Genomic DNA, 26,184 nt, shown 5'->3' with positions numbered 1-26,184 from the left:
TGTTCCGTCAAAGAGTTACACCGAATTTTAAAGTTTTGAGGTGGAGTGGTGGTCTTGTCTAGGGGTGGTTCTCAGAAAATGTTTTATCCACGGATTCCTGGAGTTTTTAATTGGCCTTCAATTATGACCTTCACGCTTTTTTGAAATTTGACCTCGTTCCCGTTTTTTTTTAGGTGTAGCGGTTTCAGGTTTATCTCGAGCTGGCACCGCCACAGGTTTTTTTGAAAAAACGCGGAGCAATTAAATCAAAGATAGGAAATTCCAAGAGCCTTTAATTAGCCTTCAATCATGACCCTAATACTTTTCCGAAATTTCACCTCGTTCCCATTTTTTTTCGGAGTAGCGGTTCCAGGTTCATCTCGAGCTGGCATCGCTACAGAATTCTCTTAAAAAGCGCGGAGCTTTCAATTCGAAAATAGAGCATTTAATTAGTCTTTAATTAGCCGTTAATTATTTCATAGGAAATTTTTCTATTTTTGAATGTGGCCGTTCCAGCTTGATATGGCTCGTTCAGCCCATCATTTACTTCGGTATAACTGAATCTGCTTTTCAATTCACTATCGTTAAAAATGCCGAATTATAAATTCACTCTTGAAGAAAAAGTGGCGATGGTGAGACAACATTACGAGTGAATGAGCTATAGACGGATTTCGGACCATTTCGCGGAAACATACCCAGATAGCCCAATCGTACCGGTTGACACGATCCGTCAAATTGTATTACGCTTTGAACAAAATGGTAGTGTAGATGGGAGAACACTGAAGGTATCGCAACCGAATATAAAAATAAGTTTTGAAATGAAAATAGCGATACGTTTATGTATCGAAGAAGATCCGATGAAACCTGCAAGCCGTATCGCTCAGAAGAAAGAAATTGCAAAACTTTCAGTGATATGTGTTGCGTACGGCGGAATACAAAGCTTATACCAGCTGCAGAATCACCAAGAGCTTTTGCCTGGTGATGCAGGACGGCATCTGATATTTTGTGAACAAATGATGAATCTTTATGACCAAAATCCGCGGCTCAGAGTGTGCTTCAGTGACAAGAGTACGGTGTTTTTAGTGGGAAAGCCGAACAGGCAAAATACAAGAGCGTGGTCCCAACATAATCCCTATGTTTTCCTTGAAAGTCGAACGCAGTACCCTGTCTAGTTGACTATGTGGGTGGGTGTTGTCGACGGCACATTATCGGGCCGCTTTTCATCGAGGGAAACCTGAATGGGGAAACATATTTATAGCTCCTCAGGGAGCAGCTATACCTGCAATCATAGCGATTGAAAGGGACGTAAGTAAAGGTTATTCAAGTGCTAGATTATAAATAATATTATTAATGATGATGATGATGATGATAACAATAATGAAATTAATAATAATAATGTAACATCGGGGTCCCCATGTGAACTAAGAATCTTATTAAAATCTCGATGGCCAAAGTAATTGACAATACTTGTCGAACTAATTAAAATTATAAAATGTGCTCAATATGATTTTCTTTGTAGACTGCGATCTTAATCCTTTCAATTATAAATTACAGTTGTAATTCCAAAATCAAATTTAATCAATTACACCCAACACTGGTTGCAGAGCAGTTGGCATGCAATCGAAGGGACCTGGGTTCAAATCTCAGTGCAGTCACCCGAAGCTTCGGTTTTCCACGATTCTGAGAAGGATATTAACAATTAAATCATTATTATCATTTTATTCATTGTTAATTGAATTATTTCAACGAATACACATTACAATTGAAAAATACGAAGTTGAAATAATGATACAAACATCTTTCATAATAATATGAATATCATTCTTTGATTCTATATTTCAGGGTCCAAAAGTATGGTTCCAACAAGATGGGACGCCACCCCATTTTAAGCTAGAAAGTAAGGGAATACCTCGACCAAGAATTCCCTGGTCGCTGGGTTGGCAGGGGAAGTCCTACCATCGAGTGGCCCGCGCGGTTCCTTGATCTCTCACCAGTTGATTACAGCCTATGGGCTTATTTAAACAACCGATTGTACACTAAAGGCCGCATCGGGAACCGTGTCGTACTCCAGGCAAGAATCACCAACGTCTTGGAGAATATGTTACCAAAACACGTGTTAAACATTACTGGTGCATTTTATGATCGCCTGGGGTACTGCACGGTAATGATGGGTAGCCATTTTGAACCATGCATCAATGGTTTTCTAGAATAAATTATCACAGGACATTACCCCTTCCGATTTCCTCACCAGTTTTCGATGACGTTCCTCGCGATAACAACAATACTTAGTATTTTCCTCCGATTTTTATTTCGAATAGTTCACACGCTATCAATTTCCAATAGTTACGATTTTCATTGAGCAGCATATTTCGAATCAGCCATATTATCTTTCTATCGCCACATTAAATCATTAAGATAAGGTACATTAAATTCTTTGTCCTGAAATGAACTTTCTTAGAAAAAATTGTGAGTAAATATTCAATGCACTTTTAACGTTGAAATTATGCTTTAAACAGAAGGAATGAGTTTTCGCAAAGTTGGACCTATATGATTTTTGTGACAAAATTTCCACAAATTCTCAACGTACGGACGAACAATTCAAGCCTATGGACAAAGTGGGGCTCCTAACTATTTCTTTTGTAATGAATTCTTCATTATTTTATTTTTTATATTGAAACTATTATCACGTGACTAAAAAATCCTATTTTTTTTTATGCTGACATTTGTAAAAAATAACCTTAGAAACACATTAATGAAGTCAAATCTAAAAATCGGTGACTCAGAAATGTAAGTTGCGATGTACTAATGGGTGAGATCCTTTTACTTCAATATTTTCTAATTCGAAAATTATTTGATTTCACTTCATCAATGTGTTTCTAAGATTATTTAAGACATATGACAGCGTAAAAAAATATCCAACTTTTTATGGACGTGATGATAGTTTTATTCGAAAGAGTAAAACAGTGAAAACTCGATGAGATTCCCCAATTTTACATCAATTTTAATTCATAATCAATGATCTTTTATGTTTATTGTTGTTATTTTAAATTTGTCATCTTGATTTCCAATAATAAAAAGGATAATTCGATGTTTAACAATATTTGTAATTAGATTTTAGAATTATAATTTTCTAATTAAAACTTTTATTCAATGATATCATTAAAAATTGTGATAAGGATAAATTATATTGCAATAATAGAAAGATTCGGTACAATTTGGTACTGTTCAAATAATTACATTAATTAGATTAATTTGAAACCCCTAGTATGCGTTTCCTGATTGAACCTTTTTTACTCATTTAAAACATGATAAGCTAGTTTTTTATCAGTTTCTGTAGGGTCTTTCTCTAATTTAAGTCATGATTTTTCAATTTGGGGATACAAAATATAATTTTTTTTTTTGGTTAATATCAATATCAATCATTGAAAAATTGATAATCGAAATTGAGGTGTTTTGTTATTTGAAAAAAAAAATTTTTCACTACTATACTTTAATAAAATTGCAGGAAACGTGATCATTATCAAATGCGGTACGATTATTTCATTTAAAGCTCAAACTTCACGATTTAGAGAGGTTGGACGTTTTCGTTCTGCGGAATAAGGCTTTTGTAGACAGGACAATTTCGTTGAATTATCAGTCCCTCTAGAACTCGCTCAGTAAATTTTACCATTTCGAAGACAAGGGACTATTTCACTATTCAGTTAAAATTTAAGAAGATTTTCCGGTCCAGTTTAATACAGAAGCCTTATTCTACAGAACGAAATTTCTCAAAAAAAAAGAATGAGTTGTCGATTAATCACTCAGCATAATTTGTGTAAAAAAAAAAAAAAAACAATACTTTGTATGGGAATTAGAAAAAAAAAATGTTCAACCTCTCGAAAACGTCAAGATTGAGCTTAAGATGAAAAAATCGTACCGTAATTGAAAATAATCATGTTTTTTACATTCTTTTATCTTAAAGTATATTTAGAAACAAAATTTTTCAAGAAAAAAAAAGAAAAGATTTATTACGTCAATTTTTTAAGAAGTTGTGAATATAAGACAAAAATCAAAAATTCGTATTTTAAGAACAGATGAACAAAAAAAAATCATAAAAAGTCGTGAAGGCTTATCACATTAGGTGTAATCACCCATAAAAATTCAGATGGAATCAAAAACTCAAATTATTATTCCCAGAAGTTTTGACAGGGAATACCCTATAAATAAAATGCAAACATAATCGGCGTCGTCGTCAATGTAATTATTTTACGGCATTTCACAGTTTAAAATTAAAGATGGAATGGCCAGCCTGCGAGAAGCAGATGAAGAACTTGAGTGGTGCCGAGTCGGCGGTGACCGATTACGAACTGTCAAGATATTCTCTCGGTAGATCTTTATTTATTCTTTATTCCCTGAATTCTGATAAGTTGTTCATTGATAATATATTGTTATCTTGTTCAAATCCATAACTTTGTTACAATGCAACAAATACGTTTCAGTGTAAATAGAAAACCAGTTCATGTTTTCATTAAAGAAATCTGCTTTCACTTCTGTACACGACCCACAAACTGTTTCCAACGGCAACGGGTTTGTTTAGTCGCTAACATCAATTTAGTCCAGTATGCCTGTACACCCTTTACGAGTGAGCCGGGAAAATCACATAATTATGCGATTTTGTCGATCTGTTACAATATAACACAATATGAATAATACTACAGAGACTAAATTATACAAAGTGCGGATATAGATTTATATTGAATTTCTCCCGAACAATTGGATGTACCGGATTTTCACTGAAACAATTCTTACACTTGAATCAACTGTCAATTTACAACAGTCCTACATATAAGTTTTAATACATCAGTGATTTAAACGAAGTGTTTGAGCGCATAATACTCAAAACAACGTTGAATTGTTCCTAAAAATACATATGCTGTTGAATTAAGACTTCAGTGAAAAACATTTACTTGAAATGGATAATAACCATAAATTAAATATAGCGAAGTGGCTTTCTCCGAGTACTTCAACCCTTGACGAATGGTATAGAAACTGTTTATTACTCTACAAGTCTATGCGTAATCTGGTAGAAAAAATTATCTCTACCACTGCAGCTATTGAATCATCGAATAGTTGCTATCATAAGGTTAGTGGCTGGATATCCATAAACTATAATAATGAATAAATGATAATGGTGTAACAGCCAATTTGAATGATAAATATCTATTTATCGATTTGCTCTGGTTTTCAAAAATCCAGTACAAATAAGTTTCAATGAATTATACAGTTTTTGTGTCACGATCGAGTGTGAATGTACCTATAAATGACACATTATACAATGTCTCATAATGAGATTTGTTACGGGCTGGATTTTGATTGGTTATATTATTTATTCACGGAAAACCAAAATTCGCCACAATGAATTAACCCTCATACAGGGACAGAATCCCTCAACACAATTTACCTTAGATGAACACAGACTTTTCCTCTCATGGTTGAGCTTTTGGAATAAAACTTGTCATTTACCTTCAGTCAATCTGGGTAGCCTCGGGCTGTGTGGGCGGCTCTGTGTGTCCAGTGGAGACTGCATAAGAGATAAATTGCGAAATTGTCTCTGTCTTTTCTAAAAGCACGCCGTTTCTATTCACGCACGATTGCTCTGGCGGTGGCCACTGAATTATCAGCTATGGCAGAATGAATGAAATGTTTTATATTAATTGTTCACTAACCCTTCGGAATAGTTCGTTATTCTCCGCACTTTGAAATTGTTCTTATACTTCATAGATTGACTTTCATAGATTCTATTGCTATAGAATACAATTCTTTAAAATGAGCTTCCCGTTCGATTACTCGGAGTTTACGGAATTTAACCCTTCTGCCTGATCTACTTCCTTTTCTTAGCTGTTTAGAAATCTTGTTTTTTGGCATCTACAGTGGGGTTTTATGGAAGGTTTTCAAAAAAAAGAAGGACAATTCACCAAGGCCAAATAGGGCGCCAGTGGGTATACTAAAATCTGTACGGAAATAGTTGAGTTTTGCGAGTTTGATTTAGTCACATTAAAGGCAATAAATTTTGTTAACTCACAATATAGATTCAACACGATGACAATTTTTATACAATTTTAGTTGAATCGAAATTATAACAATGGATTGTTATAATATTACTAGGGGCTCCGCCCCTGCGCGCTTCGCGCGCCAACCCCATCTCGGCGCTACGCGCCTCACTATTTCCTTACGCATTGTCTAGTAGACAAGCGAATTCCTTCATGTTGATTTGATGACAGGTCTGCACTTGCTGTCCACTCCAATTCCTTCCGTGCTTACTTTTCTTTTTTTCATCAATCTAAGCTTCCATTCGTTGGTTGAAAATTGGTGTTCCTTCTCTATTGATATCGATCTATCTCCTTGACTTGCTGAATTATTTTTGCTACCGCTCTGCCCGTTATTCTGCAAAATCACCTTCTTTATATTATATTTTTCTCTATATTTGTGTTGCTGTTCACTCCGCAAAACACCTCTTTCTCATGTGGTTAACATAGATCCTGGTCGTCCTCTTGCCTGGTTATAGGAATATTTGTTTATTATTATTCTCTGGCTTATTTGGTTATTCGCACTTACAATTTTATTTTCCTTTTCCTTTTGTGATACGTCCGACCATCCACCGTCTCCATCGCCTTGTCTGCTGGTTGAAACTCCTCCCTTCTGTTCGTTGGTTGAAAAGCCAGAATGATATTTTTTGTTTGCTTCCCTATATTTTCGCTGCTGTTCTCGTCGTCTAATTTTTCGCTCTTCTGTGTCCATCACATTGGTTGGTCGTCCTCATGATTTATTTTCCGAATCGATAATTACAATCGATTCTTCTAATTCTTCGACACCCTTCGTTGAATTATTTTTACTACCGCTCTGCCGGTGAAACTCCTCTTTTCTCCATTGTCATCGTAAATCCTGGCTGTCCTTTTGACTGTTTGGTGATATATTTAGATTTACTATTATTTGATTGTTACTTTTCATACTTATTACTCACTATCTGAATTTTATTTTGGTTCTGCAAGACATCAAAGTGTCCACTGTCTCCGTCGCCGGTGAAGAGTAGCGAGAATTGTGTTTCATTTTGGGATCCGATTCGGTGTGGATGAATTTGTTCTTCGCGATACACGATTAAACATATCTTCAAAATGTCTGCAGCTGCAGCTAATTCTGCTTCTCCCCCGTAAATTCCATTTTTATTCATATGCGATTTGTAATCACTAGGTGACATAATCACAGCACCGTTTGACTCATTACCTGTAATAAAACCCGCAAATGTAGACCAATTATCCACTATACTTGAAACGATACTCAGTCTTACCTCTGTGTGTCGATCTTGAGTGCCGTATACACAATACGCCAACGCGCGAAAAAGACAATTCCCGTCGGGAATCATCTTGATAATTTTCGTTTGCGTGTTCATTTTTTGCGCGTTAGAAACAGATATCTATAAAGATATTTGTCATAAACAGCCGATGACAGCTGTCAAAGGGTTTGCTAGATGCTTTTTGTTTTGTTTTCGGGATCTCACCCCACCGCCAACTTCATGCGTACACTATTGTTATTATAATCTTTTTTATACTATTGTTATCATAGTCTTTTTTTACTATTGTTAATATAATCTCTTTCTACCTGTTCACTTGTTTGAAACTTTTTTTTTAGATAGAGAGATAACAAGATGATGCCATTCAAATAAAACGCCAAGCACGGAATTTCTTCAGGATTAATTTACTAGTCTTGATTCTAAGAGATTTTATCAACTATTCTGATTGAAGGTTTACGAAGAAGTGTACTCGTTGAAAAACGATTTAGTCAAACTGCCTAGATTAGAGGGTTGTGAAAAACTGCTTTATTGAATGAATTTGGTCGAACTGCTCTATTGAAAGAACTGAATTGAACTACTCTGTTAAAAGAACTTGATTGATCTGCTCTGTTGATAGAACTTGATTGAACTGCTCTGATTCTGCATGCTGCAAATCTCTTATTCTTTAGCGTGCGATCTTCTAACGTGCTTCCCAATTAGTTCCTTCCATTCTTATGAGAAGAGAACCAATACGGGAGATTTACGTAAGTTGAGATGATATTTTGGGCCTTCTTATTGGCCCCAAACTACCCCTGCCCTCTGGATCCAGTGTAGTGGGTTAATTCCACCCACTCCGGCCTTTCCCGCGGGTGCGGGTCAGAATTTCCGTACTTGCATCATATATACAAAGATAAGCTATTCTGGCCTTCGGTCGTTATTTCCCAAAGAGACTTGAAAAAGTTTTTATTACGCTGCACGTGCTCAACAGTTGCTGCATGTTCGAAAATATCGTGAAGATGATTTTCGGGCATCTGGTTTGTCCTAAAGAACTTTTGTTTGACGCTAAACAGTTTTTGCTCAAGTCTTGATGAGATGAATAGTCAAAGCCATAAAAAGCACTGTAAAAGAGAAAATGTTTTGACCGTTGGCTTGTGATAGTTAAAGGATACCACTCGTTCTCTGGTGTCGTCCTTTTGGTACGTACGTGCACGTAGTCTGTTTGGATTCAGACTGCCTTTAGTATTATTTGACTATAAGGTTAACGCAAACAAAAATAACTGTTTCTAGAAACGGTTTTCAGAAGATAAAGATAAAAGGAAATTTAAACTAACATATAAGAATGACTTAACACGAAATTATACAAAGGTTATAAGTTGTAACAGTGCGCTTATATCGCATGTTATAGACCACCACCTCCACCTCGAATTATCGTAAAATTCAGTAGCGACGAGAAGTTTCGATACGAGCGAAATTATATATATCTTCGAATATTTTCTCATCCCTCTTTGTAAATATTTGTTTCAATATCCCGAACCTCCTATCCCTTCCCATGGTTGAGTGGCCCGATATAAGACAGTCACCAGGAGAGAGGTCAACGCTTTCAGGAAGAAGCTGGACTACCTTCCCATCATCACACCTTGCAGGTGTCTCAACGCCTCAGCCGGAGTACCTGGGTCTTTGGGTACTTCAGTTCCGAAGTGTCAGCAAATCTACCGCCCATATTGTCAATCGCCGAGACTGCGTCATCCAGCTGATGGGACGAATCAAATTGGGTCAAAACGCCACACATCTACCGATTTCGTTGAATACGTCCGTGTTTCTCTCGTACAAAATTTTTGTTGATATTTGTGTTACCTTTCATTTCGTATCTTTGTACGGATTATTGGATCTATATTTTTTAAGTAAGCTTTCGTTCCGCACAACTCTCCGAGTTACTTTCTTAAGATTTATCCATTAAACTTGTTTCCTAAAAATACGACGCCACCGTTCGAAGCCGCCATTGTCGGTTGCTCGACCTGTTGCGTCATCCCTCGGGTTTTCGTGCGAAATTACTTTAAATCAATGCGTGCGTATGTGTGTGTATGTGTTGGAGACCTACCTTAACCTCCGTCAATAAATTATCTATTTTACCATTAACCTCTTTTGTCGCATGCATATATTTTGTTTTACTCATCGCCCGCACGCTCCCCTGTACCAGCCTGACAACCTGCGAGGTCAAGGTTAACGGCTGAGAGCAGCTGTTCTTGTTTTTTCTTTTTTTCTATTGTCGTATGATGACTTTTTAAATTACTGGATATCGTCCCTTTCGGCCTTTTAAGCCTGGTGCCCAACTGTCTAAATATTTGGCAAAAGTGAGCTTGAGAACAAATAAAAATATCGTTCTACCTTCTGACCATTTCACATCAGAATGTTTGGATAAGAAGTTCATCAAGGTATATTTGAAGCAACGGAGCTTCCCTACAATTTTTCCTGAACTATTTAATGTAGAATCAACTCCACCAAAAAAACGCAAACTATAAAAAAAATCTTCAAAGTTGTCCAACGAAAGTAAACATACTTGTTAAACTTGTAGTATATCTACGTGTAAAATAGCATTGTGGCATGTCATTTTTCCAGAATATCATATGAAGAAGGACCAATCTGTCGCACACAATAGAGTCACTTCGTCGAACTGTGATATTGATTCACAATTATTATCACAGAATGCTAATAGTGAGTCAACATCAGTGATTATATCCATACTAGATAAGTAATGTAGGAAACGAATGTTTATCAACGAATTCTCTAACCATTCTGTACCAATATTGTGTTTCAATATGATAAGAATTAATTCTTTAGAATTGTTGATTGCAAAATAGTTTGACATAACTCTGCTCAATATTTAGGCCCTGACAGAAGCACTATATCAAATGCAGATGAACCAGCTTGTGCGGGATACTCCCTCAACTGCGGCTCGGAAAAATGAAATATTGCATGACCATCGATATGATGACACTTCAAGGACCTGTAAGCGTAAAAGAGTTCTTGCAAAAAGGAAACTACAAGATGCCAGGGAATCGATCAAAGTATTGAAGTGTCAAGTGAAGCGGCTCAACATCAAAGTAACCTCTTTAAAAAGTGTGGATGATAAGTTAAGAGATCTACAGCTAGTTTCACCAATTGCATTGGATTGCTTATCATCGTACAATAAGACACCTCTTGAACTGTTCTCACGCAAGGTAGCTACTTATAAGAGGGGTCCATTAACTCAGGAAAAATATTCACCTCAGCTTCGTTACTTCGCACTCACCCTTCATTTCTATTCGCCAAAGGCTTATAACTAGGTTAGGGATACTTTTGAGTTAGCTCTTCCTCATCCTCATGTACTGAGAACATGGTATGCTAACATCGATGCAGAGCCAGGTTTTACAGAGGAATGCATTAATACTTTGCAACGTAAGGTTGAAAAAGCAAATCAGGATGGAAAGCAAATCAGATGTGCTGTGCTGATGGATGAAATGGGGATTAAAAGAGGCTTTCAAAGAGGAAGGGATGGTAATCAGCGGGGCTATGTTGATTTTGGCTTATATAATGAAACTGGAGATGATCTGCCCGTAGCTAAAGGAAGCTTCGTCCTAATGGCAGTAACCCTAGATTCTAGCAGGAAAATCCCGATTGGATATTTCATAATTAATCATTTAAATGCGAAAAAAGCGGCGCTTGTTACAGAAGATTCAATTCGCCCACAAAAAGTTGGTGTTAAAATCTGCTCACTGACGATGGATGACCCCCTGACTATTTAAGTATGCTCAAGAAGCTAGGAGTAAATATGCCAATGCACCCTTCAGATCCACCTCCGTGCTTTAAACATCCAGTAGCTGGTGAACTCCCTGTTAATGCGTTTTTGCATCCTTCACATATGCTGAAGAACGCTCAAAATTGCATCGCAGAATATAAAACACTCAGATGGAGATAATGGTAGAATAGAATGGCGTTTTATAGAAAGTCGTACTACCTTTCAACAGGAAGACGGTTTACGTTTAGGACATAAGTTGCGTTTGCATCATGTAGATTCAAACAAAAATATCATGAAGGTATATTTAGCAGCGCAAACATTAAGCTCAAGTGTAGCAGACGTTATAGAATTTTGTTGTGATGTTTTGAACTTGTCGCAATTCCAGGGTTCTAAAGCAACTGTTCGTTTTGTTCGATGTATTGACAGAATGTTTGATTTTTTTAATACTAGAAACCCATGGGGCAAAGGTTATAAAAGTCCACTGAGAACCACTAATGAGCATCTGTGGCGCCCTCAGATAATTGCTGAAATTAGTTATTTAGCTAAGCTAAAGCAACTTGATGGAACATCAATGTTTCAGTCGAGGCGGAAAGCTGGCTTCGTAGGCTTATTCACCTTTGTTCTATCAGTTTTAAATATTTTTGACACCAATATTGAACCACCAGAATTGCAGTTAAAATATTTGCTCACTTATAAAATGAGGCAAGACCACCTTGAGCTTTTTTTGTGCGGTCAGAGGCAGGAGTGGTTGGCGTCCGAACCCGACAGCAACTCTGTTTCAGCTCACAAGCAACTTCTAATTAGATATGAAGATAAAATATGAACTGGAAATGCTACAGCTATGGACGAGACAAAAATTTTTAATGTTTTTCGTACAAAAAAATATGCGCAAATCGATAGGTACGACATGAATGTGTTTAATGAAATGGATAATCTACGAGTTGAGAAAAGATATAACTTATATAATATTGGGTCTGCAAATAGTCTGCTCAAAGAGTTTTTAAATTTCTCGTGGTCTGTACCAAGCAATTTAAGCGAATTTTCTGAACAAGCGGTGGGCTATATTGCTGGTTTCATTATTCGAGGCATGTGCAGGAGAATTCGATGTGTTGAATGCCTAGCTACATGCAGGACTATATTAAGCATTGACAGCGATGCCAATTTTGCCAATAAAAGTACGCTTGTAGCTGCACAAACTAATGGCGGGCTCATAGCTCCATCACCAAGTGTAGCAAGAATCTGTGTAGTTGCAGAAAAACTGTTCCGAAGGGCGTGTAATGCGAACACTGGTAAGCCCCCACACGAACAAAACTTTTCAGCTGTACTCGCTTCTTCAACTTTCAAAGAATTTTTGTGTGGAAGTGGCAACCTTTTTTAGGATCTTGAAAAACATGTAAGAGATATGCTGATAGTCGAAGAGTTCGTAAATCACAAATACGAGCTTACGCGCTTACATAGAAATTAGGTTGTATGCCTTGACAAGAAATTATGCTCTCCAAACTACAGGTACTAATCTGCGTCATTTCATGAACCGTACAATAGTTTGGGCCCACCACTAATTTTTTGTGGAATCTATACAACAAGGGGACAGGAAGCACTATACCATATGAATTCTATTCGCTGTGAGCCGCTGCTTGGAGGGGACCTGCGAAACGATCGTAGCGCGCGGGGTGGCGAGTAGTAAGTTGAGCCAGCGTATGTTGTGATAGCATTTTGTATGAAAAACAATAGACGGTATGTGGAATTACACTTGTTATGCTGTTAACTGCAAAAATAACGGCAAAACTAGTAATTGTATATTTTACAAGTTTCCAACTGCATCACATAAAATAGTTCAAAATAGGAAACAGCGTAGTTTCTGTGGTTTTCCATCTATTAAGACCGATGAAGATTTATTAGATATTGCTGGAGTGAACTTCCAGAACTTCAATTTTTCATTATCTAAAAGTGAAAACCCATCGGAAAGATCTACAATAACAAGAAAACAGAGGCTTTTAATTTTTTTAGTGAAAATAAAAACTGGCCTCACATTTTCAGCCGTAGCAATTTTCTTTGGTTTACATCGGTCAACTATCTCCAAGATATTCTTTTCAACTTTACAATATTTGAGTTCGTCAACTGCAAATTTAGTGTTTTGGTCAAGTAGAGCTGCCGTACAGAAAACTATGCCGGAATGTTTTAAACCTCAGTACTCTAATACTCGGGTTATCATAGACTGCACTGAATTCAAGATAGATGTTCCGTTGAGTGTTGACGACCGTATTTACTGTTACTCTCATTATAAGAAAGGTTTTACAGCAAAAGTACTGATTGGTATCACACCATCTGGGTTCATCTGTTTCAAATCGAAAGTTGCTGGCAGTAGAAAAGGTGATTCCCAATTAACTATTGAATCGAATTTCGTAGATTCATTGGAAGATGGTGATGTAGTTTTAGCAGATAAAGGTTTTTCTCAAATCAGATCTATCATTGATGCAAGTGGTAAACGAGTATTTTTTATTATGCCACCATTTTTGGAAAAAAAATCAGAATTTTCGAAAGAAGAAACAGATCTGACTTACAACATCGCAAGAGTTCGAATTCATGTAGAAAGAATTATGCAACGACTTAAAACATATCAAATTATGTATAAAATTCCAGAAAATTTGTTCTTTTGCATCAATAATATTATTCATGTTATCTGCGTATTAGTAAATTTACAGCCACCAATTTTTTCTAATAAAACAACAACTATCAAGTAGAATAATAAAAACCCTTATTCGTAAAAGGTAGTGGTTTTCATTGTGTATTTATTAATATTATATTGCTACATACTACTAGAGTTTCAACTCGTTATTATTTTCAACTTTTCACTTCACTGTTACAATGGAAATATCACTTATTTGATAATATTTTGCTGTTTTGGATATTTATCAGTATGTCTCTAATGTAAATTAACACGCCGGCTGTTTAGCTTTTGAAACCGCTAGGTGGCGGCACGAGCGAGGCTCACAGCTAATAACAATTACTTACGCATTTTACTTATAATATTGTTACGTAAGAGGGCGAAATAAATAATTAAGAGGATTCGAAAAGACTGGGGCTGTTTATTTTAGGACAAAAGTACAAGGAGACGTGTGTCGTTAGAAGTCCGTTCCAGGAATCCAGAAAGATACTCGTTTATTCCAAAAGACGTTCGTTGTCAGGGAACATCAAATCTTCATTTTGATTAATTAAATAAATACTGTAACGGGTACGGTTTATCTGGGGGCCAGAGCCTATGTGATAAACCCGTTCTTGTGTGTTCTTTGTCAAATTCTGATCAAACGAAAGATTTATAAGGAGCTCCCTCAGATGGGTAAAAAGCAGGATCAGCTTATCAGACCCAAAAAACCCCGGACAGTCTAACTACGCGGACTTAGGTATCACCAAAGCCGCCTTAATATATGAACAAGCGCACCTTCGCCCGTTCCCCCTTCGGTAAGACAAGAGCTTGTAAGCCGTTGCTTCAATACGGAGACAAGAGAGAGAGGCGTATGTCATCTAGTCGGAGATACGGGTTTCCCAGTACTCCCTTCTAATCACGAACACAGTGTAAACAGAATCGCCTGCCTAATTTCTGTTATGATTTACTGACCCCAAACACTTCCAATCTTCCAGACCAGGGAGTACCTTGGCTGGCTGTTGGTTTACTTCCCCTCTCCTCTACAAGGTGAAATTTTATGTTAGAGAAATATGTTTGACAGCGAGACAGACGAGAGCATGTTTAGATAACACCTAAGTTTTTAATAGCGATAAATTCGAATACAATGGTTATTGTCAGAAGACAATGATATGGTTTTACAAAATTAACCGTAGAGAACAAAAGATAAAAATAAGATTAAAGAAATAATAAAACTATCAGAATTCGTCGGTTCTGCTCCTAAATTTCCTTACAGTTCAAACGTTAAATACGCGGCTCTATTCAATGTTTCCTCTAGAGGTCCCAGGCTATCGTGGACTCTAATTTCTATACTCTTCTCGATTTTCGGACTAAGCTCTTTGCTTGAATTTCCTCTCTAAATGTCGTGAGGCTAAATTCGATAACGTTCTCTACCCTACAAAACAAATCCGACAGAGATCTGGCTGTCGGACTGTGTACGGCTTTTGTGGCTGAATCCCATTCCTCGCAGACAACCTTTTGTGTACGATCCGTGTCGTACCGGTGTTACCGCCGTCAACGGTTCTGTTCGGATTTTCTCTGCAACATTTTTCATTTTTGGCTTCTGTCGGACTCTGTTCGGAATACGCCAGGAATTTCTTTCGCCCGTGATCGTGTCGGATTCTATTCGCGAAAGTCACGCATCCGGATCGTGTACCGCGAATCATGTCGGACCGTATACGGAATAAAGGCAGGAATTTTCCTAGCGCGGGATCGTGTCGGATTCCGTTCGGTAAGATGACGCATCCGGATCGTCCTGGTCGTGTATCGTGATTCCTGTCGGATCGTGTACGCAATTTGCCAGCAAATTATTGAGCGCGGGATCGTGTCGGATTCTGTTCGGTAGAATGACGCATCCGGATCGCGTGTCGGCCATCCCTGTCGGATCGTGTACGGGATACGGCGGCATACCTACGTGGTCGTATCCTATCCGGTTCTGTCGGATACGTTACCGTCCCATAGTTGGATTGTATCCGGTGCAAATCTGGAAATGGGTGGGATATGGTACACAAGTAGGTTATAATATCAAAAGTGTATATTATATTTATTAAAATTACACAATCCCCTAATGTCGATACAGCTGCACAATAATCTTTGCACATATCAGCCTTAACGACAACAGTACTACATTATCAAGAAAATAAATAACACGATTACACATTCCCCGAATGTCGATATAGCTGCACATATCAGTCTTAATGACAACAGTACTATATCAGTATAATTATTGCAAACACCGAAGGTTCATAACATTACGACTCAAAATAGCTTATTACAGTATTATCACATATACGAAGTCACGTATATATCTAACAAAACACCATAAACCTCACTCCGAATCGTTACAAAGAAATGTAAAACATTCATCTTTCAACGCTTAGGTAAAAATATTAATATATATGTCGGAGTATCACAAATCTCGTTTAATAATTCCATTTTAAAATGTATTTAGTAAATAAAAGGATATTTCTTTTGAAATTAAACTCTCGATGAGTCCACCGTATCGAGCGTGAAGCGTTATTAGCAAGCTGCGAGTATAGCTGAATGCTGGAATCTTAGCAACAAACAAATGGTTTGTTTATAACAACGCTTGGACAAAATCGACAGTTACGGGTTAGTTAGAGAGCATACCAGACGTGTCGGGATCGTCACGCTAAATATGAATATTTAACGCCCAAATGAACACCCTACATCCTCTCCGCCTTTCCGAGGCTTTATGCCGACATATAAAACGTCGTATAAGGTTAATTTTTACGGATATAAATACTGAACGTGATTATAAAGATCTGATTAGAAATACAATAACATAATATATTTCTCCAATATCATTATCAGCTGATTTTCGATTACCATATGATTTGCAACATTTCACATTAAACTAAAAGTATCGCTGTACACCCTGTAAAAAAAATCCGACACAATCTGTCGGATCTCTGTCGGATACGACATTTTGTTGCGGATCTGTGTCGTATTGTGTCGTATCCGACAGAGATCCGACAGATTGTGCCGGATTTTTTTTACTCTATGCAGGCATTTCAAACAACAAACAACTCGATGTTACGAATAATGAAATCAAATAGTTGAACTTTAATCATTAAACACGTATCAAAATCATCACTTGAAAAAGTCTTAAGTACGCACATTGTTTATAATCTTCGGCGACACTTTCGCGTATTTCCTGTACCAATGCGTCCAACATTATTCTGAATCACGCCACAACGCCTGTAACGGCACGCTCGACCGCCGTTTGTACCTTCCTTGTTGACTGATCATCGTCGGCCATCTCGTGATGTACCTACCCACGCCGCGCGTACCCGGAAACGAATCCTAATTTATCTCGGCAATCCTTGTGAAATTGTTGATATACTTTATCGTATTGCGGGCATACACCTCTTAGCTTGTTAACAATGCAAACCGTTTTTTTTATGTTCCATCACAAATCGTACCGAAACCAAGATAATGACCGCCGCGTTCCTCACGCGCTATACCACGCCACGCCGTACCGTACGAATCTCGATAATAAGCCCTTGCAACGGCCGGCATGCTGCCAGCATGACAAATACACCGTAAATAACCCGCCTGCACCGGTTTACGGAACGATTGATCTAGTTTTTCTACACACTCGCAATTTTCTGCAAAATCACCGCTGTATGTAACCGGCCACTGCCGCCGACGCACGGGCTGCTTGTATTGCGTACCGTGGCCAGAGAGCCTGCGGCACGTATGTACCGCTCCCGGTAAGGGCACAAAATGGCGGTTGCGCGGTACGTCGGCGCGTCCATACAGGGTAAACAAAGCGAAGTGAAAGTGAAAATTCGTGCGGAAGGTTACAATTGATTCGAAGGAGGCAGCTGCTGATAAAGGCATTCACACAGACGATTCCAGCGTGTATACGTTTACGTTTGGTATTGGCGACAGGAGTGTGTGCGGTGTAGTTATTATACATATATTGACTGTTGTTTATTGTTTCTTAAAACATTATTATATACCACTAGGGGCTTCGCCCCTGCGCGCTTCACGCGCCAACCCCACCTCGGCGCTGCGCGCCTCACTATTTCCTTATGTATTGTCTATTAGACAGGTGAATTCATTTATGTTGATTTGAGGACAGGTCTGATCGGTTGTTTCCGATCAACCCGACATTGCTATTCGCTCCCTATGCAGGTCTGCTCAGATTATTTTCGTAAACGAATCCACTCACATGTACAAAACTCCCAATGCCGTGCAACCCCAATTACATTCAGTGACTTATTTGGCTATAGTCTGTAACGTAGCGTTTTAGAGTCGCCCGTCACAAGGGCACACAACCGCTATTATTTTTAGTTTACGCGTCCTCAGCAGGGTGCTCCAACCGAACTCGATACAAAATAGGCGACAACTACTTTTAACTAATTCTTTTTTGTAAATTCTTTATTTCGCGCTTCGGCGCAAGCTAACAAGGTACTTGGACGACAACGATCCCGATCAACAAGGGACCACTAGCTACCGTTTGCAGCTCTCGCCGACTTCGCCTACCGACGGTCTCATCAGACTACACTGGCCACCTTGGTGCACCTTTATATACACCTGGGGTAGCATCCACCCGAACCTTCCGTATCGCCTCGACTGCCGGTGAACAGGGAGATAAAAATCCTCCCGGCGGCCGAGGGCACCGTTTCTCGAAGAGGAACCAGCCGCCAGCTCTATCGGATGCCGTAAGGATGGCGTGAAGGGCAGACCGTAGCCTGCCATCCTCCGACTTACCGGCCTGGTGCCGGACCGACCCCAAACCACTACGTCCAGGTTGATAAAGCCATCGTTCTGAGGATCGACGCTGCCTTCCTATCGGCAGGGACTAATTGTGTGGGTCGTGGTCCACGGTTTGGCCAACCGTCTGACTGCACGACCTCAGGTACAGGCAGCTAGCTACTGTCTGTGCAAAAAGCCGGTGGAGGTGAACAATGAGGCGTCACTCTCCACCCGGTAACTTTGGCCAACAGGCACCCTCTGTATGCCTCTGTCAAAGAAGTCCCCGATGATAGGCAGCCTGGACCGTAAACCGAAGCAGCTACAAAATCATATGAGTTGGTGTCAACGACGAAATCGCGAGCAACACATTACACCACATCTAGCGGTAATTTTGGAAAACGTATGACCACGCAGTAACCAATATTCGCCACAGGGGGATGGCCTATTTGCGGTGGGGGTCAACCGACCAATCAAAGAAGAAGAATCACCTCACGACAACCGCGAGATCGGCGAGCTGAACTACGACCTGCTATTCTACGATTGACCTGCTGAGAGACAGCTTTGTCTTCCGCATTCTTCCGATTATTCTCCCGATTATTCTCCCGATTTAAGCTACCGATACCTTTCCTTCTACCGCTATCGTTCTATCGTTTATCCTACCGAAAACTTTATCCTTCTAAACTCTTTTCATTCTTTTTCCCTGAAGTCAACCGCCAAGGTAAGGCTTCTGCCTTTGAATAGTATCGTTACGAAGTTGCTCAAAATTTCTATTCTTTCTTATGGTATTTATCGACTTTGTGTGAATCATGGTCCACGGCTTAAAGTTGCAGTAAGCCGCCGTGTGGCTGCATGATTTCGGTCATTAATTTTATATTTACTGTTTCTTGGTTGCATCGTGTGATGCCAGTTTTGTGTGAATCATGGTCCACGGCCTAGAGTTGCAGTAAGCCGCCGTGTGACTGCATGATTTCAGTAATTTATTATTTTCGTATCTGAGCGACCTCGTAACTGCCGAATAATTATTTCTCTTGTATTTATGATTTTTCTGATTATTTGTGAATCTGTATCAGCCTGCTTCTGTACTTTCTATCGTATTTTGAGCCCTATTGGCTCTATATTTCAGTCCATACTCTTTTTGTAATAGTAGTGTGCTTTATATTTTATTTCTGTCATTGCTTATTATATTTTTATTTATTTTTGTGCCTATTGTATCATATATCGAGTTCCTTGGAGTACAAGCGAGCGTAGAATCACCCCTATATATTACCGCACCTTTTCTTTATTGCTATTGGCAATTTTATACTATTTTTGCCTGTTATTTATTTCTCTGTATTTTGTTAAATTAAGTTCTGTGAATTATTCTTTTGTATTGCAGTGTATTTTAGTGTATTTCTCTATTTTGTAAACTCTCCGAAATTCTCACTCTCTCATAATTTTGTATTTTGGTATTCTCTCAAACGTTATGTTTAGGAATTCATTATTTAATTCCTCAAGTACGTAATCATTATAAATTATCGAATCTACCGTTTATGAATAATTCTACTGAGGGCTATCTAGTCGATCGTTCGGCGACTTGGTAAATCGTTACTGAATGTCAATCTCTCATACTGGTTACAATTTATGGTAAATTTGTCGTATCATCTACCGAACTATCGTTACGTTGTTTTCTACCGATCGCAGTAAAGTTCTCTCGTTCTAATTGACAGAATAATAATTTTCGTAGCGTCATTTGCAACTTGGGTAAGATCACGTCGCCCAGTGACGTGTAGTTTTAAGTCAACTCTTGCATTATATCGCATCTCCCGACCTACGTCCATTTTTCTCTGTTAACTACCGTCTCTCGTTTTAAAGCTACCGTTTCTGCTATTCTACCGAAATTTTTGTGAACAACGATTATTTATTTTATAAACTACCGCTGTCGATACCATCTCATTTGCCTATCTCAATCATGTAACCTTCGCGACAATATATGATTGATTGACCTGTTCATTTTCCTTTGGACTAGAGTTTATTCTTTATTTTGTTATTTTCTTTAATTCTGGAATTACTGTTAGCTGCCTTGAATTCCGCCACTCTACCGGGATGTACGCCATCGTACCTGTGCCTAGCCAGCCATACAACGGGTTCTCTATTTATCTCTTTTGTACGGTTTTGTGTTAATTTTATTGATTTGCATTATTGTTTGAAAATCGTCGCTAACGCGTCTGGCGCCCAACGTAATTATTTTGTTATAGTTTGATATTGCGGATAAGTAGAGAATCGCGCCAAAGTGTCAACGGTAATTCCTCATCCGAGGGTAACAGAATTTAGCGTTACAAGTCATTATTTTTAGATTTTTTCACGTATATCTACTTATAGAAATATAGAGTCTACTGCGTCTGGTTTATAAGTACAAGTCATTGATATCAAAGCTTTTTTTTTCAAATAAATTTATTGAACATCTTTCACTTTAAATTTAGTTCAAAGTTGACTTCGAATCTCATTGATTGATGAAAAATTTCGATTTTCGCCTTCGCTCGTCTGAGCTCAGAGTAGATTCAATTGTTTATTTGCGAATTTCCCCAGAAACTTCTTTCGTCCGAGTCAGTTCCCGTTCTCGTGAGGAAGAATCGAATATTTATTCAGAGCTCCTTAGAACTATTCATGAGGTTCATGAGGATTGGTTGATAAAACAAACCTTTTCTTCTTTATCAGGTCCCATCTAGGTTATTAATGCTGAAGCTACGGCTGATCAAGTTTTTAAAGATTTTTATACTTCCTTGACATGCGTAGGTTAACCTATACTTGCTTTATGAAGGAATAAAGCTAATTAAGTGAAAGACAAAAAAAAGGAAAATAGATTTTCTATATTGGAATAACACAAAGATTACATGAAATTGTGTTTCAAAAATTGCTTTCCTGCAATCATTATTTTGTGCAGCTGGTCTCCATTTTGTAGGTTCGAGACGGGCTGACGCTTTATCAGTCGAAATCTGGTTTCGATTAGTTTGATTTTCTGCGTTGTACCTAACGCTTAGTCGGAATCCAGTTTCGGTCAACTTGATTTTCTGTGTTCAATCGATGTCCATAGTATTGAACAGGAAAGATTTTCTTGTTTGTTCCTACGTGTTTCATATTATAGCTCCATCCTAAATCACCGCTCCGAAATAGTAATGGAAAAGTCATTGGTCAACGTGATGCGAATATTTCGGCACATATCCAACTGCACGGTCTTGTTTTGGAAATATTTGTACTTGTATATTTTCAGATACTGCCCCGTCATCTGAAACGATCAGAGCTGCTAGCTCACCACAAATTAGCGCATTGTACCGCCGTCTATCGTCTTCCTCGAGTGCTATGAAGTTTAATCTCACCAGGTTTTCTCCCTTAACAAATCGCTCGTACGTTGTTTTAAAATTTACTGCATAAGGATTGATATCTATTATCAATCTACCAATAATTTCTAACAGATTTGCTCTTCTTGCGTCATTTTCTCTTAGCGCTAGCTGAGTTTGTACGTTGTAGATGTGAATTTGTCCATATCTCAGTCGGTTATTGTTTGCGGTCTCTAAACTTGTAGATATTTTATAACTCACATCCCCGATTATTTTCATCACATATGGTCCTGGATTCCCCAGATCTGCCACGGTACAATTGAATGATGCAAACGCAAAGGCGTCATTATATTGTAACGTTCTTTGACGTTACGGAAATAAAATATGGATCCGCGAGTTTAATTATCAAGTCAAAATCAAGAGCGTGAATAAAATGTTGTGAAAAAGCTTTAATTGCGTAATATGTGTTTCTCGTTTAAAGTCTGAAACAAGACTGTTTTTACAATAATGTTGGTTGACGCAGCAGCCTTATTCTTTTGAAAGACATAAGAGGTTTATAAACTTCTTTTATCTATGATGACTACTAGATCATTAAAAAGGGGGAAAAACGGGTGATGTCACCCTTTGTAACACTGTTTAAGGTTTCTGAAATAATTGATGGATAACGCGGTGTTGCAGAGATTTGGATGAATGGGTGTCTTTTACAAAACTGTAATTTTCCATTGCTTTTCTACAATGTGTCTGGAGTTTGTTCATAATTTTGTTTACAAAATGCGAATCCTTTTGAACAGATCTCTACGTCCTTTGATCGAAAAAGATAGAATAAATAAATGCAAAATGAAGAAATTTCTCTCGTCTTTTGCAGCAAAATATGTACATACTAATGTATGACGTCAGAAAATTGATGTATGCTCTAAATGAAAATAAACCTGAAAATAAATCAATAACAAACTATTATCGCGAGAAACTACCAGCATTGCAAGGCGTATCCTAACATCGTTTTGCGATAAAATAAAAAAGAATCACATTGAATCTGAATACATATTATATATTGTAACGTGGCATTTTTGATGCCCTTTACAAGGGGCTCCTTGAACCCTGGGCGAAACCAAAAATTTAGGAATTTCCGAAATTGAGTCGCGAAGTTTTTGGAAAAGAGCGCCAGGACTAGAGTCACGCATGCGAAACTACGAGAGGGGACACTTTAGCGACCAGTGTAAGATATTTCAGTTTTTTTTGTTTTTTTTATTTTTCGAGCTACAACGGCATCAGGCAAGAAGTCGACACCGAATTCGAAGAAATTGCGAAATGGCGGACTAGCAACAATTGCGAAGGAAGGATGTCGAGGCTGCGGAGAGGGAGCCGACGCAGATCCCCGCATCGCGGGAATCCAAGGTGGACGCGATTCCCGCTAGCGGCCTGCGCGCCGCAGCCTCTTCCCCTTCACCCCGCCAACAAGTGACCAGCGAACTTGCGACGGACCGACTAGCGACGAGGGAGCACCACGCTCACCGCCAAGACGTCATGGAGCTGCGCGGTGGATGAGAATGCGAGCTAGCTTTAAGTTCTGCGCAGCGATGCGATCGAAGGTGCGCGTCGAGTTGCGCAATCGACAAAATCGATGACGGATCGATTATTGCGTATTCTTGGGGGTATGACGTCACGTGTGGGATGGCGTATCGAGACCCGTGTTGCGGCAGGTGGTAGGTTTTTGAAACCACTCTAGTTCTGGCGGTCGTGATTAGTAGTCGCGTTTTGGGGAAGTTTCGCGAAGCAATGCAGTCGCCCGAAAATCGCGAAGGGAATGGAAAGGGGGTTGCAAGGATGTAGAAGGTAAGCGCTGCTTCTATCCCCGCGATTGAATTTCGAGCATAATTGTGAAAAGGCTTGCCGAGTAACGGATAGCCGTTTTGGATTTGCGTTGTAGAAAAGTACTCGAAATTCTTTTGCCGATTCTCTTGCTTGATGACCGTAGCCTGAGTCCGCGAGTTAGAGTAAAGTAAATTTTGAGTTTCTGAAAAAGTTGAGTAGCGTCACGGGTTTTAGTTGAATCTTTCTCGTTAGTGAAATCAAGTATAGCCGAATTTCGCTGTATCGGGTCGAGCCGCGTTATCGTTTTCTTTTTGTGTCACCTCTCGAGTAGGTCGGGAAGCACCGAATTGGAGTGCTCGGATTAGCGGGTAACGTTTTGGGGAATTTTGAAAAGAATTAAGTTCGGATGCGTTGCGATTGCGTATAGTTTAGGTTACGTTTAGTTGCGCCTGCATTGAGTTCCGTACCCGTTAGTTAAGATAATGTAGGTTTAGTTGAGTTACTTTGAGCTTGTGTTTAGTTGAAGGTAAATATAGTGGTGCTTGCACCTAGTTAAGTTTACGTTTAGTTAAGATAGTGTTTAGTCGAGGTTAGGTGATGTATAGTCGAAATTGCCGTTGCGTTGCGCAGCAGTTGAGACGAGAAGTTTGAGCATGGTGTTTTAGTTTGCGAGACCTGACGGCGCACCGTTGAATAATTAGTTTTAGTTTCGTTTCGAGCAATCATCGCCATGAAGAACAAATGGCGAATTTGCGTTTTGAGAATTGCGCATGAGGATGCTGCGATCGTCGAGTGACGTTTTGAGAATTGCGCATGAGGATGCTGCGATCGTCGAGTGACGTTTTGAGAATTGCGCATGGGGATGTTGCGATCGTCGAGTGACGTTTTGAGAATTGCGCATGAGGATGTTGCGATCGTCGAGTAAAGTTTTAGTTAGGGAGCCGCGAGCTCATTAGAGTAAGAAATAGAGTAGGTTACGTGTAATTCTATGTTTAGTTTTAGACTCGCGATGAGCGATTTTTGAATTATATTTTTCTTTTGTTTTGTATCACCGCTATTATGAAATATAAGATTTTCTTTTACTTTTGTTAAATAGCGTGTGTATTTCGAGTGTCTCTCTCTCTCTCCAAAAATTACCCCTCCCCTCTCCGCGGTACTGAGCTATCGAGCATATGCCCGAGGAATAGCGTATGAATGATTTCGAGGCGTGTTAATCACGCCAGGCGCCCAACCAAAAACTTTGCGATATTGTTTTAGATCCAGGGTACATCGTGGACGCCAAATTATTGTGCACGCGGTAAGTTCCCGGTTATTTGCTCCGAGTAACCGAGGTGCAGAAAAATCCACGTCACAATATATATTGTAACGTGGCATTTTTATTGCGCGTTCCACACGGCTCCCCGAACTCTAGACGGAACCTAAACTTAGGGAGCCCGTGGAGCAGACCGTGGCTCATTTAAAAAAAAAAGAGCGCCAAGACAACGGTCACGCATCCGAGACTCTGAGAGGGGACCATAGTCGGTCTAGCGAATACGACTTTTCAGGATTTTTGTTTATTGTTTTTTGGGTGGCGAGTAAATGCGGCCTCAGACAGGGGATCGGCAGCAAATTCGAACGATATTACCGGATGGCAATCGCGGCGGATCGCGGCGAAAGGAGGCTACGGAGAGAGCGTCAACGGAGAGCTCTGCCGCGAGGAAACCCAAGGCGGACGAGATTCCCGTTGGTGGCCGGCGAGCCGTAGCCCCCCCCCCCCATCGCCCAACTGACGACAGGTACCCTCGCGAAGTCGTCACCACGCCACTGTCAAGCTACGGGGTACCAGAGACTGGCCAGCCAATCAACACCCCGCGACAGCGGAATTCAACGATAGCAATACGCTAGGCTGTAAGAATTTCGTAACGAGAACCCCAATTAGATCGGAGGAATTTTGACTATGGATAGCGCCTATGTTCGGGGCATGTTCGAATTGCGGCTCCGATTTGCAGGACTCGTCACTTGAGTCCTGGCGACGTTACGTAGTGGGTGGTAATAGTATCGAGTCAGAGTTAAGAAAAAAAAAAAAGGAAAATCGCGTGCAATGGCAGAAACTGGAGTCGGGGAATTCCTCGTGTGGCTGCGAAGCGGTAAGCGCTTGTAATTCTTTGCGGGCATATTTCGAGCGCAAGTTAAATTGGCACGCTGATAAACGGTCGGCCCACGTAATCTTGGAGTTAGAGTGGCGCTCGAAATCTGTTTGCCAATCTCCTTGATGATGACCGTAGCCTGAGTTTTCGCGATAACGCGTAGAGTCAAGTTGATCCCTGTAAAGTCTCGCGTAGAGTCACGGTTTCGAGTGGGGAACAATTTCTGTTCGAAATTGAGTGTGGCCAAATTCTGCTGCACGGGGTCTCGTCGAGTCCGCGTATGTGAAAAGGGTCACCTCTCGGGGGGTCGCGTGTTACTGTGCGTAGATGCTCGGTTTAGCGGGAGGGGTTGCGAACTTTGTGGAAATAGTGACTACGACTGGAGCTCGGATGCGTCATAATACGCTACACACCCGCACGATCAGAAAAGCTTCCTAGAGTTATTAATTCGGTCGCGATTGCGC

Source organism: Neodiprion fabricii, chromosome 7, assembly GCF_021155785.1.
Source record: "Neodiprion fabricii isolate iyNeoFabr1 chromosome 7, iyNeoFabr1.1, whole genome shotgun sequence".
In the NCBI taxonomy this organism is placed as follows: Eukaryota; Metazoa; Arthropoda; class Insecta; order Hymenoptera; family Diprionidae; genus Neodiprion; species Neodiprion fabricii.
This window is presented reverse-complemented; position numbering follows the sequence as displayed.